Source organism: Cydia pomonella, chromosome 5 (genome assembly GCF_033807575.1).
Source record: "Cydia pomonella isolate Wapato2018A chromosome 5, ilCydPomo1, whole genome shotgun sequence".
Lineage (NCBI taxonomy): Eukaryota > Metazoa > Arthropoda > Insecta > Lepidoptera > Tortricidae > Cydia > Cydia pomonella.
In genome coordinates this window covers 14373833-14387206 of record NC_084707.1, presented here as the reverse complement: position 1 = coordinate 14387206, position 13374 = coordinate 14373833, and positions in this window count along the sequence as shown.

Below are 13374 nucleotides of genomic sequence, written 5' to 3'. Positions count from 1 at the left end.
ACCGGCGGGTTGGTGCGGGCGAGCGGTGCGGACGCGTTCATAAATTTGAATATGGAAGTGAGTTCTAATGGCGTCGCTGTTTATTTTTACTGCACCCCCAGAGCCGTACGCCCGAATGCGACGCCGAATTTATTTCCATGCATTTTAATATCTCCCTCTGAATAGCTATTGCCATTTTCACGCGGTTTTATTGCGAGCTCTGTAGGTATGTTTATGTTCTCGTTTTGTTAGGCGCGCTTTACGATCGAGCGATGGACATATTGGCCGAAGCCTCGCAAGGGAACATCGGGTGTAATTAGCGGCGGGCAGGAGATGCCCGCTCGTGGTAATAAGCGAAGTAGACGTTGTAATAACAAGTACATTTTCTCTGTTGTATGAAACAAATTCTCAACAGCATTGTCGAGATTGGGTATGTCAAAATTAAGTCATTAAAAGTGGACATTGATTGATAGGAGCTTGTGCAAAGGGTACGCATCACGGAAGCGCTCGCAGCACAAAAGTGCTGTCGCGCCGTTCACCGACCCGCCGCCGCGGAGCGCGTCCCTCGGCGACTTAGCGGCTTGTTACCTACTTGTTTACTCGCCTCTCCCAGCATCGGCTCGCTCGAAGTGATAGTGCCCTTTGTTGACGCGACTATATATTGTATATTTATACCTATATTTCAGGCAACTAGTGGCCCATAAATAAATACCTTAAGACTAGCTTTCACATTATAAAAATATATTTTAAAATTAAATACTACAAATCACATAATTTTACGGCGGCATGCACTATTTATCATAAGACACGCACCCTTACGCAGCACCTAACTTTTATGTTTATTACACTTAATATTTGCTATACATAGTTCAAACATGTACAAGATAAAATATATAAAACCATATTACCTTTTTAACTAATACTGCTACTCTATGCAAAAAATATACGGTAGCAAAATAGTTGCGACTGCAGTCGAGTGAAAAGGCTCTACTTGCTCAATAGACTCACCAGACTCTACATTATGAAGCCTCCACGAAGTCACGGTCCACCATATTTATAGGCGCTTGCGAGGCGCACCATTAATTTGCAGTCAACACCATTTTATATGTAGGAACTATAAAACAACAGATTGTATTAACACCTCGAACAATTTTTTTCTTAAATATCTATTAATGTTTTTATTTATACGAGTTAAAGAGTCCGCAACAAGCTCGACTTTCCGTAGTTATGCTTTCATTTTAAAACGATTAGCTAGATTGCAATTAGTTCATGTAGCTTCAGATACCCATAGTTAAAAAATACAGCTAATTTAAGTTTTTTATATAAAACTTGTTTTTGCTCTATTTCGTTTGTTTTATAACCTAGAGCTATATAAATTTTCATTGATAGACCTCATGTTATTGTATGTGCAAAGTTTCATTACAATCCAATACGTAGTTTTAATATGAGAACGAAACTTCGTTTGTATGGGAAGGCGAAATTCGGCCGATCTTGCTGCGGACTCTTAAAAAGTGGTGAAGAGTTGTCTTTCTAGTGGCAAGTGATCTGTGACCTGTTACAATGTTTCAAGGAGGACGCGTAACTGGCCTACATAACTGTTTCTCACCGATTTAGTCAAAAGAACAAAGAAATGCTCAGGGCGATACCAAAGTAAATTGTAAATGTCGTTCCGAGATTGCAGTGTGCGTGTACAGTATTTATTATTTTTATTTAGCGGCACGAGAGATGAAACGTTAATGTCTTAAATTATCGAGAAAATATTGTAGACATGGGCCGCTTACCGAATTACAACGGGCATTTAAACCGTCAAAACGTTGAGGGGAGAACATCTTTGCGAAAATGCATTTCGGCATCGATAATTAAGCGCCTGTCAGCGCTGTTATCTCACAGCAATAATTTACGCTATTCTTAGGTTTATTTCTTGTATAAGTAAAGAAAAAAAAAATATTTTAATTTATTTACAGAATATTAATGTGTAATACATACAAAGGCGAACTTATCCCTAAGAGGGATCTCTTCCAGTTAACATATACCTAAAAGAGTAATTAAAAACTATACCTAAAGTAATTATATATTATTACATACTATAAACTACATATATATAAATAAATATCTTTTAGTTACGTATACCTATACTTAAATCCTTTAGAGTCAGACTAGGACAAGTCTGCAAATATTTTGATAGCATACGTGCAAGTGCAGTGCAAGTGTTATTTATATGTCATAATTTCATAGAAATTAGTCATTTAAAATAACACTGGCACTGCGTGTGCTGTCAAAGTCGTTGCTAACTTGTCTTGGTCTGACTCTCTGCATAAATTTTTGTTAAATTTTGCTCCTTTCTAACAAACGCAAATGTCGAAATGACGGATAAGGACAAACAATTATCAAGGGCTTGTTACAGCTGTTACACTTTATAGGCGTTTATGAATAACACCAGTAGTTTGTACAGATTTGCATAAAATCAGTTAATATAATAAATATCACATATTTCAATAGCACATAAAGATAAAACAAAGTTATACCCTGCCCTATGAGCTAGTTCATCAATATACATGGGAAAAGGCTTTGTATCGCGCAAAGTTGCTAAATAAATCTTGAGGGGTGCGGGGGCACGGCGCGGTGTCCGCGGCGGCCTCAAATATAAAAGTGTCCGACGCCGGCGTCCGGGGGCACTCCACGGCCGGACGCTCATATTTTGTTATTTTATTTATATTAAAAGTAATGGTTTGCCGCGTGCCATAATGCTCTAGACGGTTTTCGCGTGTTTCTTTTGTTTCTCCGCCCGTATATTTTCACTTAAATGACGTAGCCACGAAGTGCCCTCTCATCTTTGTTAGTCAACAATTTAGGGCGTGCACTCACAGAATCGGGAATGAACGCGATACGTATTACATTTCTCGTCAGCTGCAGTAATTACGTTTTATGTCGTCTCGACAATAATTATGTTCCTACTATACCTGTCTCGCGTTAATTGGTAGAACAGATACTGTGCTCATAGTAATGTAGAGCTTTAAATGTATGGATAGCATTAAACAGAACATGGCTATTAAATTAAGATTAAATTACTTTATTACACAAAACTACTAATTAATACTAAGATAAATATCCATTAAAAACGGTTAAACAAGTATCCAGGTATAGGTACTTTGTAAATTACAGGCTTCGCATAATCTAGTCAGTTTCATGCACATAATACCTATATGATACCTATATGATGATTATGTTTGCCTAATGATATGCAGTATATACTCTTATCGATGATTTATTTTTGCTTAGGTGCATGGAATGGAGTTGCCGGCGTCCATAGGTTACAGTGATTGCTTACCATTTGTCACTGACGTGGTATAAAAAACATACATATTTTACAAGAGTCGGTGGCAAGAACTAGTTATATAGATTTCTTTACCATTTAAATTCAGTAAACGTAGACACTCTTACATTGATACGAAGGTATAAATTTACTTACCATAGTTTTATGCCATCATAAACAAGACATACAGACATCTTCACTATAATATAATGCATGGAAACTGCTCGAGTTAAAACAACCAAACGGGAGCCGATGCGGTCAGGACATTTTCACCTTATGATTTTTGCGTTAGAGGTGAGATTTGAGTGTTGTTTAGCGGCATAGCATGTGCTGGTTGGCAGCAATCTGCACAAGCAGAAGCGAGGTGTTGCGGTGGCATGAGGCGCGTGTTCGTTCCGGTAAAATAATCCTTATTTCGGGAGCAAGAAGGTTGGGAAACGTTCGGGATCCGCGGTAACGGCGTCGCTTTTCCGGGGAGGCACTATCTCGGGTGCAGCGGGAGCGCAGCCGCCACCCCGTCGTAAATAACGCGCGCTGGCGAGCCGGCGAAGCACCCGTGCCAGATTCTACAGCTAGAAACAGTTAAACGCTCATAATTTCGTGCTGGTTAAGCTTATCTTTGTCTCGTGTACGAAATTCGTGGCGCCGCCCCCTCGCGCGTTTTCGCAGACATTATTTTATTTGTTGCGCCCGTCCGGGCAAAAGTTATAATTGTCGTTCGACATACCGCTGCAGATTCTGCATAAACTTCCGCGACGTCGTTTACATTGTTTAAATAACTTTGTACTGCTTCATTTCACAAGTTTCCGTTCTCTGCAGTAGGTTGGTATGAATAAAATAATGTTTTTGTGACCCGATATTTACGATGAAAATCACAATATGTATTTTATTTTTATTTAATTGCTTATTTAGGAAAAGTTACATTTTGCGTTTAGCATCAACTTTTAGAGTATCATTATAATAAGTAGAGATACAAACATTCTACCGTAAAGTTAAAACAAAAATAGCACCCTCCGTAAAACAAGGCTTGTTTAGCTCGCAACTAGCAAGCATAAGCTTTAGGCAACTTTTCATGCAGATATACGCTGAAAAGGCATTCGAGTACCGCAGATAGCGTGGTGTGGGGCGGGGGGCGCTAAGCCGGTATCATCCTGCCTTATCGCGTCGGGTTTATAATAATTTTAATGCCTTATGCTAGATCTTCAGGTGCAGACTTGTTTGACGAGCATTTTTATATCGAGCATGTCAGTTATCAATGTCAACTTTGTTAATATAGCATCGCATCAAGATTGTCGTTTTTTTCGGACAAAGCATCTCAGCAAATACAATAAAAGCTACTTTTTTCAACTTTATCTTTATTAACGTGATAACGTTTATCAATCATAATGAGCCAAAAAATACACTTGACAAAAATGGCGCCCAACGTGGGGCCATGTCGTAAAGGCTCCACCGCTAACACGCCACTACTGAATATCTAGCGCATACTTTTATAATCGCACCTGCTGCCTCGAGGATTCGCGCCTTGTCGCCCTTGCGTGTCCTCAATCTCGCGTACTTTATTCGACGGCACTGGTGAAAACACTCTAGGGGTTTCATTGGAACTGATTCTGCTAGCTATCACAATAGCGGGCGCATATTTAGAAACAAGTACGCCATGTATTGCATAAACTTTCACACACTGATATTGAAATCAAACGGGCATCAAAATTAAAAATTCCAAATAGGCCCAAATAGGTGAGAACTTACCTATTTGAGAGGTTTGTGTTATAAGTATAGATTTTGAGATAGTTTCCCAATACATATAAATGACGTACATTGTCTGTCTAACATATGCCTTTAAAGTTTTTACTTAATTAGAACTGAGTGCCAATATATTTTAACCTATATAATAATAATACTCTTAACTATCTTACCAAAACAAGGCTATACAGTTCCCTTAATTACCTCGAGAGAACGCTCATAAACTGTGCAAGATCAGCCAATTTGCCAAAATGGATATAATAAATGACAGCAGTAATAGAGGCGGTTGAGTGTGGCATTAATAGACGCGCCGAGGGCCCATCCTCGCCGCCGAGTGGTTTCTACGCAGCCCCTGGATTTGATATACATTGCTTGCCTTAAGCATATATTAAGAAACTTGCTAACTTTCCAATCTAAACAAAGATTAAGTACTTCTTGTAGTTCATTTGATTTTGGCTTTTGTTAGTAGTGTAGTTTAGTAAAGTTAACTTGAAAAAAAAGTTTGAAATGTGGGTATATTATTTTTATTTATTAATGACATTGTAGATTTAGATCATAATTACTACGCATATTGAGAATTTCTATATATACAAATCGTAGGACTTTAAATTTTGTGGCCCTGCGAATGTACGAGCCGCGATGTAAACAAAACCACAGTGTGCCGGTACTCGTCAGTGTACAGACGAGCAGGTTCGCGGGCAGGTAGGGCGGCGGTAACGAGCGTTTTTATCCAGGGCGGGCGGATGATGGATGGAGCCACTTCCGCCCGCGACGGCCGCACTCCACCGCTACGTTTGTGTATTTATCAACATTAATTTCAATGTGCTAGAGGAAATATTGCCTTGCTTGATTGTATTTTGTAGGCTCGTTTTTGCTCTAAGAAATAGTGTGGTTGTCTGTGAACCAGTTAGCGAACAATCCGAGTAGAGATAAGCTCGGTTACGGTGACCTACAACAATACCGTAGCGTTTACTAGTGAAATTACTACAAATTCTAGAACACGTTTTGATAGCTGTGCTGTGTTATGTAGAAAGATATCGAACATACGCGCATATAAATACGCGTTTTACGAATAGTAACATTGTGGTTTTTAGTCGGCTTAAATCGTCTTTTTGTGTGCTACGTTGGAACTAGGTAATAAATCGAGAACAATAATAATCTTTTTATTAATGGTTCTTTACCTCGGTAGACCTGTTTTATTGCCTTCGTTAATGGGCGATGATAAAATGTTATTGATGGTGAGGATAAATGTTCTATTTTATCTTCAAATATTGAATGGCTCATACTGGTTATTGTGTAACCGATTGATAAGAGATTTAATAAAAATAATAACAATGTAAATATGTATCAAGACGAAGTCATTCAATATAGATAAGTGCCTAGTTCATTAGAATATATTTACACTTTGACCCACTTAATGCATTGAACACTGGTAGTGTTAAATTAGCATATACATTGACTAATATAGTCGATACCAAAGTCTATTATAATGATTATGATTAAACCATTGGCGTGTCGGAGGAGCTTGGTAGTGTCTCCGCCAAGTAGCGCAAACAAAACGGGTACCTACATCGTTTTCTCAAAGAAAGGTGCTTTAACAGAGAGGTTAATCATCTTCATCTTAACTATGGAAAGAGATAAAAGCTTAATGTTTGACTCTGGTATTAGTAGTCAGAAAACTCACTGAACGTAGAAGGGCCATTCCTCAACAATCTCATTTTGCGTTAGAGAATGAGATTGTTCAAGAATGACCCAGAACTACCCCCAAAATAAAATCGGCAGTCGAAGTACTTTAATTTTGTCACCTACACATAAATCTTACAATTCTAAGGTACTTCTAGACACACAAACTATTTACATATGTTGAATCAAGTAAGAGTTTAGCCTATCAATTAGCCTAACATAAACGGTAAAAAAAATCAAATCAAATCAAATCAGGAAGGTCAAATATACGAAACTTAGCAGAATGTATGCTATTATTTCATTTAAAACATATAAGAAGCATAGATGGTATAGTATAAATAATAAATTATTGTCAATAAAAACATTTTTGGTACAAGTTTTTATCGCTGACCGTACTTTTCTTTCCACAGGTAACTAAGACTCATCGAGGCAATTCTATTAACAACCCCAAAAACAACTAAGTTGTGTTGTTTGTGAAGAGTTTCACCTCCTGTCTCCATCATCAGATCAGCTCGATGGTACCGTAAATAGCATTGTTAAACATCCCATTTACATATGTGTGCAAAATTTCAGCACAATTGGAAATCGGGAAGTGGGTCAAATTTAGCTTCCGAGATTTGACCCACACTAACTAACTAACATACCTACATAATAACAAGTTAAAAAAGCTTGTAATAAAAAGTAATGCCAACAAGCAGGCAGAATCAAGTTGCCATCAAATTTCAAAAATACCTGTGTATCTACCCCTTCGGCCGCGTACGCAACCAAAGCTTCGTAACCAGATGCGATCGAAAACTCTTTCTGCCTTGTACGAAACCGGTTGCGATCAAAAACTAATTTCGTCTTACCCGTAACCAGTTACGATCGAACACTTCTCGTTCTTATACGAAACCAATGTCTGGGCCATCTAGCTATAGGTTTTTTTTTCAAATATTTTGTCATGATACTCATGATAATTTCTTATCCTGAATGTCAGTGCTCCATGTCTCTTAAGCCAGTGTCTTTTAAGGAACAAGGTTACATTGTATTTGCCAACAAAGTATTCGAATATTATCAACTGGTACAATTTTTGTGTTCTGATTTTTGACTAGATATAATAATAAATACATAATAAATAAATAAATGTAATAGGACATTTTTATTACACAAATTGACTAAGTCCCACAGTAAGCTCAATAAGGCTTGTGTTGAGGGTGCTTAGACAACGATATATATAATATATAAATATTTATAAATACTTAAATACATAGAAAACACCCATGACTCAGGAACAAATATTCATGCTCATCACACGAATAAATGCCCTTACCAGGATTTGAACCCGGGACCATCAGCTTCGTAGGCAGGGTCACTACCCACTAGGCCAAACCGGTCGTCAAAATATATATAACGTGTACAGTACTTATACTGTATAACAAGGTGTATAAATATAATCTTAGCTGACTTTATCAACGGTCGAAAGGTTTCGTACAACAAAGAAAAGTGTTCGATCGTAACTGATAACTAGTAAGACGGAATTAGTTTTTGATCGCAACCGGTTTCGTACAAGGCAGAAATAGTTTTCGATCGCATCTGGTTACGAAGCTCTGGTTGCGTACGCGGCCGAAGGGGTATCTACTCTAACGACAATACAATATGTAGAGTCGAGTTCTTAACTGTCAGTACCTTGTCTGCTCCAATATATCTGATAGCGACTGTTACCGTATGTTGTTAATACTAGATGTTAGCAAAATACAATTTAGCTTTAAATATGATATATTTAATTAACAAAATGCGTCTGTAGGTGGGCAAGGCTCACAAAAATTGTACCTTATATATTTTTTTACTGGGCCTTGCTTTGCGTAAAGTAATTAAGTTACTTAAAGAGTTTCAGAAAACTAGTTATATGGTTTCTGTATACGTTTATTATTTATCTGTACCATTCGGCCCTTGAAACGATTAAAACATAAAAAAACGTCAAATTCAAACGTCAAATTTTTTTTCAGTTTCATAGAAAAATAAACTGTTTTGACCCCATTTCATTGTTTTGTTTCGTGAGGAAACCGGACTAATCCCAACAAGGCCTAGTTTTACCCTCTGGGTTGGAAGGTCAGATGGCAGTCGCTTTCGTAAAAACTAGTGCCTACGCCAAATCTTGGGATTAGTTGTCAAGCGGAACCCAGGCTCCCATGAGCCGTGGCAATATGCCGGGAAAACGCTAGGAAGAAGAAGACCCCATTTTCAAGGTATTAAAGTTATTTTTTAACATGGTTAAACATTCGTATATCTCTGTATCTTATTTAGTGAATAATCTGTATAAAATGTATTTACAATTCATGTATTAGACATTACCGAAATTACGATGAAAGAATTAAAATATTATGTTTAAATAATGTCCTCATTTGGATTTTATGTGTGTATTATGTTGTATAATTTTGCTATTCAACTATCAAATAAGTAATCTGTTTGACATCTTGGTTTTCACAAAAGGAGCGTTAGTGATGTTGTGTTGTCATTGGATTTTAATATTTTTCGGGAGCGATTTTTCATTGTAAGTAGTAATTTCAGTTCATTGGAAATCCAGACACCTAGAGTCTTATTTGTTTGTTTTTTGTACGGTGGACAGGTGGCGTGCAAGGCTTGGCATATTTTTTACATTATGTTTTCTGCATGATATTATTTACCTAATTATAGTTGTATGTTAATTTACTTGTATACTTCTAAGTAGGAGGAGATTTTTAAAATGGTGCAAAAGAAAGGGAGGGAAATTTAAAACTGAATTGTGCTTCCTCTAGTTAACTACACGTTAGCGTACCCTATACCGCATATCTTAACTGCGATGACCTTATTTCGTGCGTGAACGCCGATCGATGCTTTGAACTCCGATGCTAATCTTATTTGACTTAAAGATGTATGATATGAACATTGTAAGTTATAATTCTTGCTGACACTTAACTATTTTCAAACGTAAAGCGTATAGATTCTTATATCACCATTCAAAACCGAGTCTCATTTATTTTATGAAACAATCGTCTACCGTGTTAGCTGTACTTACCATGTTTACGTAAGATAAAAACATCCACCATTTTTTTTACTGCTTTGCATAACTCTCCGTTTAGATGTAAAGCTAATAAAACAAACGAGACCTTCTACTGGTATAATCAATTATTTTTAATAAAGGTAATTTATAAATTGCCGAAACATATTTTAATAAGGACGCAAATATTCAATTAATACGGGTACCTAGTAAGACCAATACGCGTCCGCTTAATAGATCGAGCGAGGTATTAGAATAAACCTGTTCATATTTATGCAAATATTAACAGATATCAGATAAGCATTCGTGTCCATAGCGTGGTTACAAAATAAAGTACTTAGATCACTACAGTAGGGCCATAATATTGTGTATCTACTTACAAACGGTTTAATTGAATTTATGGCCACGTCCTCAAATGAATATGAGTAGAACATTGACAGTACTGTTAATGAGGACTTATGCTGATTACGCATTCATGGGGCTCGTCGCACGGTGAGAACATCGTAACATAAATTTCGCGTATTACTTGCGTCGACCGGCATGCGTTATGAAATTATAATAAGTGCTTGATATGCGAGGCGCTCGTAGCAGACGTGTCTATCGCCGGCGACACGTCGAAATTCACGGCTGCGAAAAGGGTTTTTGAATGTTTGTTGCTCCAATGTTTATACGTCATTTGGCTTTGCACGGCCGAGTGTTGTGATTGAGGATTGAAGGACGCTAGCACATCACTGGCCAGCGACCGTGCCCCGTGCACTGGCATATTTTCCTTTTTATGACACGAATACATTCTAAAGTTGTGTTAGTAACCCACGATACTACAATCTTACTAGTACTTCTTGATTGTTATACCCTACCAAGATACGATAATATAATGTACACTTGGTTATATTTCATACTTAATTGGTTATTTTATTTATATTGTTATTCTGTTATTTGTTACCTATTACATAATTAGTTCTTCATTTAGTAATAGTAACCTATTATCGGACTCAGAGCCCGTAATTTTCATGCTGTTGACAGAAAAATGACGTCACGCTACATAGAGTATGATTCCAATTAATATTTTCGTAATAATTAATCATTTATCAACCTCTTTACGTAAGTTATACATATACTTGACAATCAGTACAGAAACGTCTAACTGACTTTCATCTTATTGTCACTCAAATAAATAATAGATTATTAATTTATTAAATAGTACATATTTTTGATTTTTTTTTATTCTCGTAACAAGTATTTATTTTGATACCCGTCAATAAGTAAGTTATCTAAATTTGTAGTATTGTAAAACAACTCCATGTATGTTAAATTACGTCATTTTTGCGTCAACGGCATGAAAAGTATGGGCTTTGATCGGACTATTATTAGTCAAAAGTTGAAAAAAGAAATGCTGGAAGAGATTGATTTTTAGTACAAAGACGGCCTGTATACACCATGAAATTTAACCGGTGATCAGGAACTAATTTTTCTTATTTAGTCATCGATGGCGATCACATTTAACTATGGAACCAACCCCGAAATCACAAAAATGGCTGTTTCATACATTCTGGCTGGTCCGATGTTGATATTTTTTTATGAGGGAGTAAATTTGATGGATGAATTAGAAAAAATCCTGTTCCTGATCACCGATTAAATTTCATCATTCTGTTTCAATTTCCTGATTTTAATATTTGTTGTTTTAGGATATTTTGTTGAATATAATACATAATGTATTATTTATTAAGAATAGGTACCAATCGGAAGTTGACACTTATAGGCCTAATTGTGGCACGATATGTATAGTTGCTACTCAATGTGTACAGGTGGTACATCATTAGTTTATTAGAATCGTCGACTATCTTTCTGGTCCGTAAATAATTCCGTTTTATATAAATAATTTGGGGTCCGATCCGTGCAGAAAAGTGACGGACTAGTTTCGCGGACGGCCAGGGCAGTCTCGCCGAAATAAAGCGTGCCAATCAATATTAACACACCGCAAACAGCGTAAATTGTAGCCTAATGCCACGCACACACTCACACCGGAATACGTCCGATGGAGCCCTTATATTAGCCAGGGTGTTCTTAATCTTGCTTCGGTTGGTGGTTGCAAAAATGTTGTATGTACTTTGTATTACCGTTACAGGTCCGTTAGTTATTATTAAGGTGTACATAACATACCTGCTTACATAACATGTACTTTTTCATTATACATATTTAGATACCATTTACACGATCAATCATATAAAAAAAGGTAGTCAGTTACTTGAACAATAATTGTTTACGTTCATCTATTTAGATTGCACGTAGGCATTGACAAGATGTATTAATTTTAAAAATAAATAGATTAATATGTGTATTCTATCAAAATATTTCTCCAGGTAAGTTTCTTACAATCGTTACATTAATCTGTAGGTACATGCTGTATGTTGCGCATTACCTACTTAAACAAGAAGCACACAGCGAGCAGGTATAGCCTCGTGCTCACACACGCACACATGCGGGCGCAGCCTGTAATAACTCGGAACCACAATAAATCAATGTGATTAATGTCATTAAGCACTATGTGCCGGCCTCTCTATATTCCGTCAATATGCACTGTTTTACGACACGCTGCGTCCTGATAATTAGTCAGCTTTGTTAGGACCAGCTATGTTATGTCCAAACTGCACTCAAGAGAAATTAGATCAATAAAATTATGTACACGGCGGTGATATGCCAAATGTATGCAGCGAACGATATTGGAAATTCGACGCGACTTGTTACAGATCAAAGAAGCATATTACGAGGCGATCATAAACACTTCAATGCAAAAAATGATCTCTGCTATTTCTCAGGTCGGTTCGAAGCGTTTTTTAACGATTACCATATTTTAGAATCACGTATTTTATTATATATGTCCGTTTGATGGATTGCTCGTAATTATATCGATTAGAACGGCATCGCAAATCATGAGAACGGCTAGGACAGGCCGCGCTAGTTGACATCGTTATCGGCGCTTCACATCTCGATTGTTGGTTCGGTCACAGTGCGTTCGCTCGATGCAAGCTTGCGACCAGTTTCATACTTTATTTCATCTCTATGATCCGACCACGATGCGTGGACACGGCGCGTAGACTGTACCTATTCAGTATCGATTCTGTGGCCTATTTAGATCGTCGATAGGACATCTGGCAGACAACATTCGAGTTCTGACTGCGTAAGATTTGAAGAATGTTTCTTGGCCAGTAATGGCTTTAATGGGACTAAATACCAATTAAGCTACCAGTCTATGATTAATACATTTTACACAATTTACATAATTGAAATCATTATATCGAATCGATATTACCTTAATTATATGAACAACCGTGAATACAAATTCAACAGTTAGTAGGTAGGTAGTAGGCCAACTACTTATTTCCATATCTGCGCCCATATACGCGTCTTTTAATTCAAAGTAATCCACTGGAAACTGGCTTATTTTTATCTGGATAAGGTAAACACTTTCCATACCCTACTACAAGCTTAAATAAAAAAAACCGGCCAAGAGCATGTCGGGCCACGCTCAGTGTAGGGTTCCGTAGTTACTCTTTCGTCACAATAAGCTAAACTGGAGCTTAAAGTATAGTAAATTGTTAACCAAGGGATGAAACGGTACCTTTCACCTGAGTTAAACAAATAG